Source organism: Mobula hypostoma, chromosome 5 (assembly GCF_963921235.1).
Source record: "Mobula hypostoma chromosome 5, sMobHyp1.1, whole genome shotgun sequence".
Taxonomy (NCBI): domain Eukaryota; kingdom Metazoa; phylum Chordata; class Chondrichthyes; order Myliobatiformes; family Myliobatidae; genus Mobula; species Mobula hypostoma.
In genome coordinates this window covers 6,848,656-6,862,540 of record NC_086101.1, presented here as the reverse complement: position 1 = coordinate 6,862,540, position 13,885 = coordinate 6,848,656, and the positions used below count along the sequence as shown (strand labels likewise).

Below are 13,885 nucleotides of genomic sequence, written 5' to 3'. Positions count from 1 at the left end.
TTCAGTCAACAATAGTGGTGCCGTCAGCAAACTTACTATGTCATTGGAGCTGTGCTGAGCCTCAGAGTCATCAGTGTAAAGTGAGCAGAGCAGGGGGATAAGCACAGAGCATTGTTGTGCACCCTTACTGATGGTGATTGTGAAGGAGATGTTGTTACCAATCTGAATTGACCAGGGTCTGCAAGTGAGGAAATCGAGGATCCATTTGCACAGGGAGGTATCAAGGCCTCGGTCTTGGAGCTTATTGATTAGTTTTGGGAGGTTGGTAGTGTTGAGTGGAGATCATCCTGACGTCTGCATCTTCACTGTCAGATGTTTCATGGCTGAGTGAAGAGCCAATGAAATGGCATCTGCTGTGGATTTGTTACGACAGTGGGCAAACTGGACAACAGTCACTCCTCAAGGAGGAGCTGACCAACCCCTCAAAGCAATTCATCACAGTGGATGTAAGTTACTGGGCAGTAGCAGGTAAGACAGCATCAATAATCGGTCAACGTTCGGACCGAGACTCCATCAAAAATGGGGTAGAGGGAAGAAGCTAGAATATGGTGGGTTTGGGGAGGGGGAGGGCAGCGAAGGAGCAAAAACTGGCAGGTGACAGGTAAGACAAAATGAGATGGGCATGTGGTTGGGGGAGGCGGTGAATATGAAGCTGGGCAGGTGGAAGAGTTAAAGGGCTGAAGAGTAGTGCGATGGGAGTGCACAGTGGACCCATCGCCCCGCCCCTCGAGGCAGCCAGACTGCTCATCCCAGCAGTGTCTCATCCTGGCTGAGCCGAATCCATCGTGACAACAATGTGCAGAATTGTCACTCATCGCCCCCTTGTGCTGCCTGATGCTGAGATACATCCTAGAATGCTCTGGAGCACGTCATCAGTAATGTAACCTCCGGTCATCGGGTGTTTTGGGTCTTTCCGGCGACCCAGCCAAGGACAGTCAGGCCCTGGCTTGTGTCCTTGCATCATGGGTCCACGGTTCACGCCTCTTAAACCGTACATATCTGGAGGCTCAGTCAGCACTTTTCTTTTCTTCACAGCCCCCGTAATTTCAAGGAGAGAGTAAGTTCTGCATAGTGTGCACCCACCTCTATAGGCTCGCATCGTTCCCTCCACCCCTGTCTCTCTACCAGCTCCTGGTATTTGGCTTTCATACGTTCAAACCAGATTTCTATCCGGAGAGATTGTAAAGGAAAATACAAAATCGAGCAAACAATAGTAACTGGGTGAGATCAGTGGAAACTATTGGTGGCACAGGGAGTATGATCAAGAAAATGCACCAGTACCTCTTCCTCCTCAGGAGGCCAGAGAAATTCGTCATATCCCTTTAAGTCTGGTGTATTGCCATCTGACTGTACATATATACAAGCAAACAAAACATCGTTTCTCCAGACCACGGTCCACCAATATAACATATCTCAGTATATTTTTATTTATTTGAACAATTTGTCTTCTTCTGCACATTGCTTTGATGTCAGTCTTTGTTTATGTAGTTTTCCTGAATTCTATTATTTTTTCTTTGCTTTCTTGTACATGCCGGCATGAAAATGAATCTCAAGGTAGTACATATAGGTATTTGAAAAATAAATTTTACTGTACTTTGAGTACTGGTACCGAGGACAACAGGGAGCCATCCCCAACATCCCAGCCAATGTCTATCACAAAAGCAACACCAAGCAAAAGAGTCATTTTAGAACATAGAACGTGGAACTTCAGCAAATTTCAGGCCCTTCGGCCTGCAATGTCGTGCAGACCGTGTAACCTACTCTAGAAACTGCCTACAACCTCCCTACTACAAAGTCCTCCATTTTTCTAAGCTCCATGAACCAATCTGAGTCTGTTAAGAGACCCTATTGAATCCATTTCCACCACCATCGCTTGCAGGGCATTCCACGTACCCATCACTCTGTGTGCAAAACTTACCTTTGGCATCCCCCTTGTACCTATTACCAAGCACCTTAAAACGATGCTCCCTCATGTTAGCCATATTAGCCCTGGAAATAAGCCTCTGGCTATCCACATAATCAATGCCTCTCATCATCTTATACACCTCTATCAGGTCTCCTCTCATCCTCCGTTGCTCCAAGGAGAAAAGGCCAAGTTCACTCAAGATATTCTCATAAGACATGCTGCCCAATCCAGGCAACATCCTTGTAAATCCCCTATGCACTCTCTCTATAGTATCCACATCCATCTGCAGTGAGGTGACCAGAACTGAACACAGTACTCTAAGTGGAGTCTGACCAAGGTCTTATACAGCTGTAACATTACCTCACAGCTCTTGAACTCAGTCACACAGTCGATGAAGGCCAACACACCATTTGCCTTCTCAACAACACTGTCAACCTGGGCAACAGCTTTGAGTGTCCTATGGACACGGACCCCATGATCACTCTGATCCTCCACACTGCCGACAGTCTGTCTTCTGTTATATTCTGTTTTCAAATTTGACCTACCGAAAAGAACCACTTCATACTTATCTGGGTTGAACTCCAACTGCCACTGCTCAGCCCAGTTCTGCATCCTATCGATGTCTGACTGTAACATCTGACAACTCTGTGTCATCAGCAATCTTACATCCTTCGACATCTTCATCCAGGTAATTTATAAAAAATCAAACAATCCCTGAGGAATATCACTGGTCACTGACCCCCATGTTGAATATGATCCAGCTACAACCACCCTTTGCTTCTGTGGGCAGCCAATTCTGGATCCACAAAGCAAGGCCTCCTTGGATCCCATGCCTTCTTACTTTCTGAATGAGCCTTACCTAGGGAACCATTAAATGCCTTACTGAAATTCATATATACTGCATACACTGCTCTACCTTCATCAATGTGTATTGTTATTATTAATTATTTATTGCAACACCAACAAATTACATTCAATACAACCAGTTGCCAATTACATTTTGACTGTTTAACCCAGCGACCCCACCCCAACCTTCATCACCATCCCCCTCCACCCCTCTCTCCCCTTTGTGTGTTACCAACAGTACCTGTCCCGTGTTACCCAAGATTCAACCTGACCTCCCTCTCCCACTCAGCACCACCACTTGCCCAGTTACCCTGTCAGTCCCGGTGGACTTTAGCACCCGGGGGAGCCGGGGAGCTCAGGACCCGCCGCCTGCGGCTGCTGCTGAATCTGCAGTGTTTCTGTTCTGTTGACGGATGCGGTGAACGAGTTAAAATTAATGGATCGATAATTCTCAAATCGTGTTTATTTCACTCTCCGCACATTTATATTTACACTGACTTACTCCTGACACCGGTTCCGGGACCCGACCCGTTTACAGACCCGGAGCGGAACCGGAGCAGATTCTCAGCCACTCGTTTGTATATGCAATCCAGAAGAAAGGATAAAGTTTCTCCGTGAATTTATTCCCAGTGAAGGTGTGGAGATGGGACTTGGTCTCTGCGTTGTAAAATGAAACTGTCCCGGACTCGTAACTGAGATAAACTCCCACCCTCCCGGGGATTGGACCGGCAGAGAGACGGGATCGAGGGGAAGTAAGAACCAACATCAGATCATCAATCCGCCCGATGATCCAGAATCCGGTCTCCAGACTCCGTGTGAACTCTCCCTTCCTCTCCACAGACTCTGTGGCGACTCCCAGACCCCAACGCCGACTCCCCGTCACCTCCACCTCCCAGTAATGTCTCCCCGATGTGAACCCCTCCGATCCCAGCACACAAGCCGAGAATGTGAACCTCTTCCCAGTGTCAGGGAGATTCCTCCGGGACCGGGTCCGTCTCACACTCTTCCGATCCTCATTCACCTCGAGCTCCGGATTCGCCGTTTCCACATCCAGGGTGACAGAGACTGGGGGGAGAAGCAGAGAATTAGAGAGTCGAGACTCGAGCAGCGCGGCCCCGGGACGGGGAGTGAAACCGCTGGGCCTCAGGCACAGTCAGGCGGCCGACAGAAAACTTTGCTGACGTTTTGCCCAACCACAGCGGATGGACAACCAGCATCTGCCCGAGAATTTACTCGACATGGAGAGCGGATTTTTCCCGATCAACACACTCAAAATTCTGGAGGATCTCAGCGGGTCAAGCAGCATGCGTTAAGGGAGGTATACAGACGATGTTTCAAGCCGAGATATTTCCTCTGAAATGGAAAGAAAGGCGGGGGTTAACAGTAGATAGATGTGAGGAATGGGTGGAGCAACAGCTGGATGAGGATGAGGTGAACGAACACTGGAGGCATTTAAAATGGAGGTAAGGCCGAATTCATTCGTGGTGACCAACTGATTTTAATGATCTATTTCCATTTGCCTATATTTGACATTACTCCTTTAAACCTTTCCCACCACATACCTGTCCAAGCAACAAATACAAAATGCTGGAGGAACCCAGCAGTCCAGGCAGCATCCATGGCTGAAACCCTTCGGCAGGACTGGAGAGAAACGGCTGAGGAGTAGATTTAAAGGTGGGTGTGGGGAGGGAGGGAGATCCACCAGGTGATAGGTGAAACCTGGAGGAGAAGGGATGAAGTGATGAGCTGGGAAGTTGAATGGCAAGATGAGCTGAGAGAGGGAAAAGGCAATGGGAAATGGAGAAGGGGGAGGGGTGGTTTGGGGGCATTACCGGAAGTTTAAGAATGATATTCTTGCCATTAGGTTAGAGGCTCCCCAAATAGAAAATAAGGTGTTGTTCCTCCAACCCAAGTGTAGTCTTATCCCAACAGTGGAGGACATATCGGAATGGGAATGGGAAGTGGACACTGGGAGATCTTGTTCTGGCGGACGGAGCGTAGCTGCTCGGCAAAGCGGTCTCCCAAACTACGCTGGGTCTCGCCGATATACAGGAGGCCACACGAGGAGCACCGGACACAGTATATGACCCCAGCAGACTCACAGGTCAATTGCCACCTCAGCTGGAAGGACTGTTTAGAGCCCTGGATGGTAGTGAGAGATAATGTGTAGAGGCAAATGTAGCACTTGTTATGCTTGCAAGCATCAGTGCCAGGAGGGAGATCCGTGGGGAGGGACGAACAGACAAGGGAATTGCATGGGGCGGGAGGGAGAGATGTGCTTGGTGGTGGGATCTCATTGGAGATGGCAGAAGTTTCGGAGAATTATTTGCTGGACGTAGAGGCTGGTGGGATGGTAGATGAGGACAAGAGGAACCCTATCCCTAGTAGGGTGGCGGAGGATGGGGTATGAGCAGATGTGCATGAAATAGAAGCAATGCGGTTGAGGGTAGCTTGATGGTGGAGGAAGAGAAGCCCCTTTCTTTGAAAAAGGAGGACATGTCTTTTGTTCTGGAACAAAAAGCCTCATCCTGACAGCAGAATCGGAGGAGACGGAGGAATTGAGAGAAGGGGATGGCGATGGCAGTTTTACAAGCAGCAGGGTGGAATGAGGTATAGTTCAGGTAGCTGTGAGAGTCCGTTGGTTTATAATGGACATTTGTGGATAAACTGTCACCAGCGATAGAGACAGTGAGATCAAGAAAGGGAAGGAATGTATCAGAAATGAACTATGTGAATTTGAGGGCGGGGTAGAAGCTGGAGGCGAAGTGGATGAAGTTACCGAGTTCAGCATGGGTGCAGGAAGCAGCACAAGTGCAGTCGTCAGTGTTGTGTAGAGAAAGTGTGAGGTGGTCACCAGTGTGGGCTTGGAACATAGACTGTTCCATGTAGCCAACAAAAAGGTAGGCATAGCTGGGACCCACATTTGGCTCCACCTTTTGTCTAAATGAAGTGGGAGGAGCCAAAGGAGAAATTATTGAGAGTGAGGACGAGTTCCGCTAAGCAGAGGAGAGTGGTGGTAGAGAGGAGCTGGTTAGTTCTGGTGTCCAGAAAAAGATGGAGAGCTTTGAGGCCTTTCCTGTCCCGATGTCTTTTAAATCATTGTAACTGTACCAACCTCTACAACTTCCTTGGCAGCCTCCTGAGATCCAGGAAGAAGTCCCAGAATATCCAGCCTCTCCTTATACCCCATACCCTCCAGTCCAGTGACATCCTTGTAAATCTGTTTTAAACCCACTCAGTTTAATAACATCCTTCCTGCAGGTACATAACTAAAACTGTTCAGAGTGATCCAAATCATAAAGAGAAGAAAGAGTGCGGATGCTGGAAATTCAAAGCAACACACACAAAATCTCAGACCTAAACATCAATGAGTTTATTCATTTCCATTGATGCTGCCTGACCTGCTGAGTTCCTCCAACATTTTGTGTGTGTTGCTTGGATTTCCAGCATCTGCAGATTTATCTCTTGATAGTGTCACAAAGAAAGCACAAATGGAAGTATTGAGTACAGGAGATGGGATGTTCTGATGAAGTTGTATGAGATGTTGGTGAGGCATAATTTGCAGTATAATGTGCAGTTTTGGTCACCTACCTGCAAGAAAGATGTGAAAAAGAATGAAAGAGGACAGTGAACATGTACAGGGATGTTGCTTGGACTGGAGGGCCAAATTTATAAGGAAAGATTGAACAGGTTAAGACTTTATTCCTTGTAAGGTAGAAGGCTGAGGGAGATTTGAGAGAGGCATGCAAAATTATGAGGAGAGTAAATGCAGATGGTGGGTAGGACTTACAACTGGAGGTTATGTGTGAGAGTGAAAGGTGAAAAGTTTAAAGGGAACATGAGGGGAAACTTCTTCACTCAGAGGGTTGTGAAGAGTGTGGAATGAGCTGCCAGTGCAGGTGATACATGTAAACTCGATTTCAATGTTCAAGAGAAGTCTGGACAGATACATGGATTGCAGAGGTGTGGAGGGTTATGGTCACGGTGCAGGTCGATGGAAGTAGGCAGTTTAAATGTTTTGGTATGAACTAGATGGGCCAAAGGGCCTGTTTCTGTGTTGTACTTTTCTGTCATTTTATGACTCTAGTACAAAAACAAACTGGTTAGGAAGTTAATTGGTCATTGTAAAATCTCCTTCGATTAGGCTAGTGTTGAAGAGCGACTGTTGCTGGGTGGAGCAGGTCATTGGTCTGGGAAGGCCTGTTTCACACTGTATCTAAATAAATAAATAACCTCTTCACTGCCCATGAAACCACCATTTGTAGAGTCCTCAACAAACCTACTTAACACGTCACCTACATTCTCTCCAAATCATGCATATGAATGATGAAAAACAGTGGACCCAGCACTGATCCCAGCAGCACAACCGCTGGTCACAGGACTCCACCCAGACAATTCTGTATCCTATTCCAGATTGTACTGTATCCCATGTGATCTAATTCTCTGCTACCTTGTCAAATCCCTCGTTAAACTCCATGGAGATGATGTCGACTGCACTTTCATCAGCTGTAATTTATTTCAGATACAGTACGGAATAGGCCCTTCCGGCCCTTTGATCCCCACCACCCAGCAACCCCTGATTTAATCCGAGCCTGACCATGGGACAAGTTACAATGATCCCCACCACCCAGCATCCCCTGATTTAATCCGAGCCTGACCATGGGACAAGTTACAATGATCCCCACCACCCAGCATCCCCTGATTTAATCCGAGCCTGACCATGGGACAAGTTACAATGACCCACACCACCCAGCAACCCCTGATTTAATCCGAGCCTCACCATGGGTTAATTGAACTGTGGGAGGAATTAGAGCACCTCAAGGAAACCCATACGATCACGGGGAGAACATAGCAGGGAAGTCCAGTCCATAAGCCAAACGTCAGTGGTGGGAAAGTTTCTGAGAGACAGGATCGAACAGCATTTGGAAAGATGAGGACTGATCTGGGACAATCAGCATGGCGTTGTGCATGGAAAATCATGTTTCACCAATTCCAGTTTGTTGAAGAGGTGACAGAGAGGATTGACCAGGACAGGGCGGTAGACATTGTCCACATGATCTACACCAAGGCCTTTGAAGTTGATCATAGACCGCACTTGGAGTTTGTGTGCATTTCTGTGTCCCCGACTCTGGGAATGATGTCATTACAGGAAGATGTTACCAGGGCTGGAGGGCTTGGGTTAAAAGGAGAGACTGGATAAGCTGGGGCTATTTCCCTGGAGCGTCGGATATTGAGGGGGGGGGGCCTTTTTGAGGTATATAAAATCATGAGGGCAAATGTAAAGTGTATACACATGGTCTCTTTCCCCAGAATATCAGAGTCCAAAAACAGAGGGCAGAGATTGAAGATAAAGTTTTTTAAATGATCTGTGAGGGATGTGAGTACATGTGCAATTTCTTGCTAGAGGAAGCCGGAGAAACAGGGATAATTAAAATATTTTGAAATAAATTAGACAGGTAAATATATAGGAAATGGTTAGAGGAATATGGGACAAACACACAGAAATGTGTCTGTTTCTCTGGTGATGTGCCCCACTTTGATGATGCATTTGGATATGTGTCACTGTGAGTGTGTGTTGTTGTGGTACTAACAATGTGCAATACTGAGGCTCTGACGATAATCTGCCAATCCTTCTTCTGTATGTGTGTGAGAGAGATTCGTCAGACCAGTTATGCTGTGTGGGCTTCTCCCATCGTTCACCGAGGTCAATGCTGATTGGTGTGTCCGGGCTCAGTCTGACGATGCTTCACTGTGGTGGTTTGATTACAACAGTGAGACTCGCGAGTCCAGCAGGGGACAGACCCGAGTCAATCAGACTGCGGTCACAGACAGGGCAGACAGGGTGACTGGCACGAATGACTGGTGTATTTTTCTGACAATCCTTGTCACTGCAGTGATACCAAATGTTATCCCCTTTAATGTCACTAATGAAACATTAATTCCAGAACTACTGTGGCAGGATTCAAGCGCATGCATTGACATATTTTTTCCAGTATGAATGGGATCAGGATGCACTGGTTCATCTAACAGTCCGGTGAATTGGTTATATTTTGTCCCAGTGTTGATGTGTTCAGGGGTCTGACTTCTCCACGTGATCACGTGACAGTGATGCCTCCCTTCAGGTGGAGTTGGGGCCAGAATAAACTTCAGTTCCCCTTCAGCCTATTATTACAGCCAAATTTTGTGTTTATTATTAATTAATTGTGTCTGAAACAAAGGCAAATGAATCTGTATGTTTTACCTCGTTTAATGCCATCAAACGCTTCTCCGAATGCTGTGTCAAACAAATAGGGGTGGTAGAATTTTTCAGCCAGTAGGGCACCATCTGTCACTGACAATATCTGGGCAGCATCACTGATCCTGAAAATATTATACAGCTGGTTATAAACTGAGCATCAGCAACATTTGAACTATTTTACAAATCCATACAGAGTTTCAGTATAGACCACGTCCTACCTTCTCTTCCGACGAGCTTCCTCCTGAAATAAATCAAACACAGATCTCAACTGACTGAGACTGACCGTTGGCATCCCAATAGCAGGAATCTGAGCCAAGTTATTTAAAGCTGCTGGTAGTTGAGGAGTACGATGGCGCCTAATGGAGACTGCTTTGCTCGCATCTTCGGAAATAGCTCTATTTCTGTATTTAGTATCTCTACTTTTCCCTTTCAGGGTTCTTTTGAAGTCTCTGACCTGGAGTTACTCACTGCCTTCAGTTCTTTGCAGGAATGAGACCCACTCTCGGGGTCTCACGACTGGCCGCTGTTCGATATATCGAGGACGCGGCCTAGAAGACTAGCATGCCTTCAGATTTCCAGGGTTCCATGGCTCTGGAGGTGGGCAGACTCGAGGTCGGTGCTTCTGTGGGGAATCGGTGTGTCGTGGGAGATGGATAATCGAAAGCAACAAGCGAGCTGCTAGCTGTGTGACCCGACACTTGAGTTCTTTTGGCACAGAGCTTGAAAACAACAATGCAACAGACTTTTAACATCGTAAATCAGCGAGCTGTTGACTATGTCTCCCCTCTTGCTATGAAACGTGTCACCACTTTTTCCCATTTCCGGGAGAGAGAACCTGTGTTATGTTGAATTACTGGATGAACGAGCAGTCTTTGGGGTACTGCAGGTCTCTGTCTTTATTGATGTTTGCTGCACGCTTGAGTGCTCAGTGGAAGGTGCTGATGAATTTTTGCTGGTGGGGAGGGGTGATCGTTGCCCTGCTGCTGCTTATACATGGGAGGGGGGAGCTGGGGGGGGGGGACACAGAGGGACACAGAACCACGGGAGGAAGTACAAGGAATTTTATGAGATTCTATGAATTCTATGGAACTTACAGGAGAGACCGGACAGGATGTGCTTTTTTATCTGGATACGATGTCAGGGAGGATCAGATGCCAGAATTTAACATTCCGAATGGATTTGATGGGGTGGAAGTGGAGAAAATGCTTCTGTTTTTACGAGACCAAAAGTCAATCATAAAACATCATTTTGTTGTTAATAAAGGATAAAGAGGATATCAGAAACACACTGATAATCTGTGACTGTAACTGGGTGTTACTCTGAGTATCAGGGATATTAAACGTGGGGATCACAGAAACGATCAGCAGCTCAGTGTTCTGATCAGAGTAACTCATTCCCGAGAAGGTTGCAGACTGTCCTTTGATGTACGGATGCTGTGGGAGGCCAGTTTGGGACAATGACAATTCTAAACAGTCAAGACATCTGCATGGTGAAAATCAGGTTACAACTACAGTATTTGAGATAAAATACATCAGTTTGTGACTGTGCACTTTTAGAGAACCAAACTGAAATCTCTCACCATGAGGAATGTGATATTTTCTTGTTGATCAATCTGTTCCTGTAACTTTGAGATTTCCTCTTGGAGAGAATTTAAATTCTCTTGAATCTCTCGAAGATTTTTTTCCATTGGATTCAGAATCCTCTCCTCTTCTTCCCTGAGATCTCGGAGTGCGCGCTGCTCTTTCTCAGTGAGAACCCGACGCAGTTCAGCAAAATGGGATGTGATCTGGGACTGAAGGCTGTGTGACTGTCCCTGTCAAATGAAAGGAAAGACTAGTTTCCTATTTGAGGCTATTTTTTTGTAATTCCTTATGACATGGAAGGTGACTATTCAGCACATTAACTACTCTGCTGGTTCTCAGAACAACCCCCTCCATCACATTCCCCCAGGTCTCTCTGAAACATATATTCCGTCTCTGACCCACTAACTCCGACCTGATTCACAGACCACCCACAATCACAAGGTTAATTACAGGAGCCAATTTACCGTTCAACCATTCAGTGTCGGCTAAAGGATGGTACTGGTTACGGGGAGAACATGCAAACTCCACGCAGACAGCTCTAGGGGTCAGGATCGATCCCAGGTTACTGGAGCTGCGATACTCTGCTATTCTGCATTAAAGGGAACAAAACTACACAGCGAATTTGTAAATTCTGCTCAGCAGCCTCACCCGAACTCCAGAAATCTTCTCTTTCTGTTGTTGCTCCATTTCCTCGAAGTCTGATTTCTTTTAGTGAGAGAGTCTAAGGAAGATTGAACCCGACCCTGGGAATCAGAGAGTGAAGACATTAGACCAAAATATTCAACTAAGTAAACAGCTGATCAAGACCTGGCTAGTTTTACCTTGTAGATTTCAACTGCTTCGGTAACCGGCATGAAGTTGTGAGACTTGTGTTCCCGCCCATCTCTACAGATCAGGCAGATCAGTGTCTTGTCCGTCTCACAAAACAGCTTCAGTTCTTCCTGATGTTTCTCGCAGAGAAGTTTACTTTCCTTCTTTTTCTGATTCGGGTTTAGTTTTCGAGCTTTCTCAGACAGGTTTGTCAAGGCCCAACTGACCCTGAGGGTGCCGTCCGCAAACTCCTCTCCACATTCTGGGCAGGAGTTTCTCTCCTCCCTTTCCCAACACCGTGTGATGCAGGAGCGGCAGAAGTTGTGTCCACAGTCCAGTATAACCGGATCGGTGAAGAAATCCAGGCAGATGGGACAAATTACCTCCTCGGTTAAACTCTCGATCTGTCGTTGCGAAGCCATGTTAACTCTCCGTACTTCCTGGTTCAGAATGCTTTCACGATCAGGGAGCTGCTGAACGCCGGCGGTACCGCAATTGTCCTCTAGGGGCGCTGCAGTCTCGGGAATGAATGTTCCTCTTCAGTGAGCAGGAATCGTGTTCAAATCCACAGCAGGGATCAGAAACACATTAAACAAGTCTAATATAAATAAAGCCAGAGACAAGAGCTTGGCTCAGTCTATGGGAGAACTGAAGGGACAAGTCTTGAAAAGAGAGGCATAAGGGGCTGTAAATGCAGGAATCTGGAGGAAAAGAGAGCAGTTGGAGGAACTAAGCAGGTCAGACAGCATTTGTAGAGAAAAATGGACAGAAGATATTCCGGGTTTAGACAGTCCAGATGAAGGCTCTCGAACTGAAATGTCGATTGTCCATTTCTCTCCACAGATGCTGCCTAACCCTCGGTGTTCCTCAAAAAACTCGTGTTTTTTTTTAGATCAAACAATAAAGAGAGTCAGACTGAGGTGTAAAAACGGTGATTAATGTAAATTTATAGCAACTATTAAATCAGTTAATGGTATGGAACACGGGATGTAGAGAGAATCTGCTGTGAGGAGACTGATGCTGTGACAATGGCAAAGAATCACCACAGGACTGGACATTGTACGTCACAGTGTGGAAAACATTCAACTCCTTATTTCCATTTCCCTTCTTGACTGCACCACATACAGCCCGGCTCCAAAGGTCTGGCCTCACTTGTTCTGAACAGGGCCCACTTGTGGAAAAACTTGCCTGTCTTCTAAACCCCGTCAGCCCCAGACAGCAGGGGCACTGGGATGAAATCTCCACTCACAAACACAAGAGATTCTGCAGATGCTGGAATTCTAGAGCAACCAGTCAGGCAGCATATGGAGAGGAATAAACAGCGTTGAAGGTTCTCGGTCTGAAACGGTGACCGTTCTCCTCTCCACAGCTGCTGCCTGACCCCCTGAGTTCCTCTAGTATTTTGATTGTGTTTCTCTGCAATCTCCACGTCACTGAGTCTGACAGTCTTCATCTTGGCAGCCTTTACAACAGCAGCTCGAGGGACAGAAGGACTGGGGGTTGGGTTGTGGGTGTGGGGACCAGTCCCCCACTTGAATACGGTTCAGATAGACCAGCACAGAAAGAACCCGCCAAACAGCAGTGGTGAGTTTCGGGAACAGGTCAGTTTATTCAGACCCTTTTACAGTGAATATCAGGGAACACTTCGAGTGTGATCTCAAAGATACTCCATGGAGTCAATTATCCTACGGGTTCCTGTTATACAATGGTGACATGCGTATCCTACAAAAAATCATCAGGAATCTACATTTCTCTGTAGTATTTGATCTTTAATTGTTCCTCTGTGGTCTATCTCTATCTCACTGACAGTCATTTCGCAGTGCTCTCTGTAATTCTGTTTTCATTATTGACCCTGTTTTCCTGCCGCGACTCTCATTATCTGATGATAAACTCTCCTCCCGTGGTCTGCAATCCAACCTCCACCCGTTTACCTTTGTTCCAGTGAGCTTCGCCATGCTGACTGAACACATCCACAATCTAAACACTGCACTGACTGTCATATCGTCACCTCTCAGTGATCTTAAACATGGGTCTAATTAATTTTACTGCCATAATTTCCCAGATTGTAAGGCACCTAGCTTAAACATTTTATAAGTTTTCCCACTTCTCTTATGATTCCCGAGATCGCTTCCTCAGATATCACTGCCTGACACTGTTTGGTGTGATTGTCACTTGCCACCTGTCAGCCCAGGTCTGGATATTGTCCAAGTCTTGCTGCATTTGTGTTGTGGGCTGCTTCATTATCTGAGGAGTGGTAGATGGTGCTGAACATTGTGTCGTCATCAGTGACCATCCCGACCTCTCACCTTACGATGGACAGAAGATCGTTGATGAAGCAGCTGAGGGTGTTTGGGCCGAGGACTCTGTCCTGGGGAGTTCCTGCAGAGATGTCCTGTGGCTGAGATGATCAGCTCCAAACACCACAGCCATCTTCTTTGTGCCAGAGATGACACAAAGATTCCCACTGATTACCCCATTATTCCTTCACTTGCTCTATTTATT

At 46.6% G+C, this 13,885-nt stretch overlaps 1 pseudogene; it reads right to left on the bottom strand.

Moving 5' to 3' along the window:
• Positions 1–3,036: 3,036 nt before the first annotated feature.
• On the bottom strand, positions 3,037–11,837 carry LOC134346084 (nuclear factor 7, brain-like; annotated as a pseudogene).
• Positions 11,838–13,885: the final 2,048 nt, after the last annotated feature.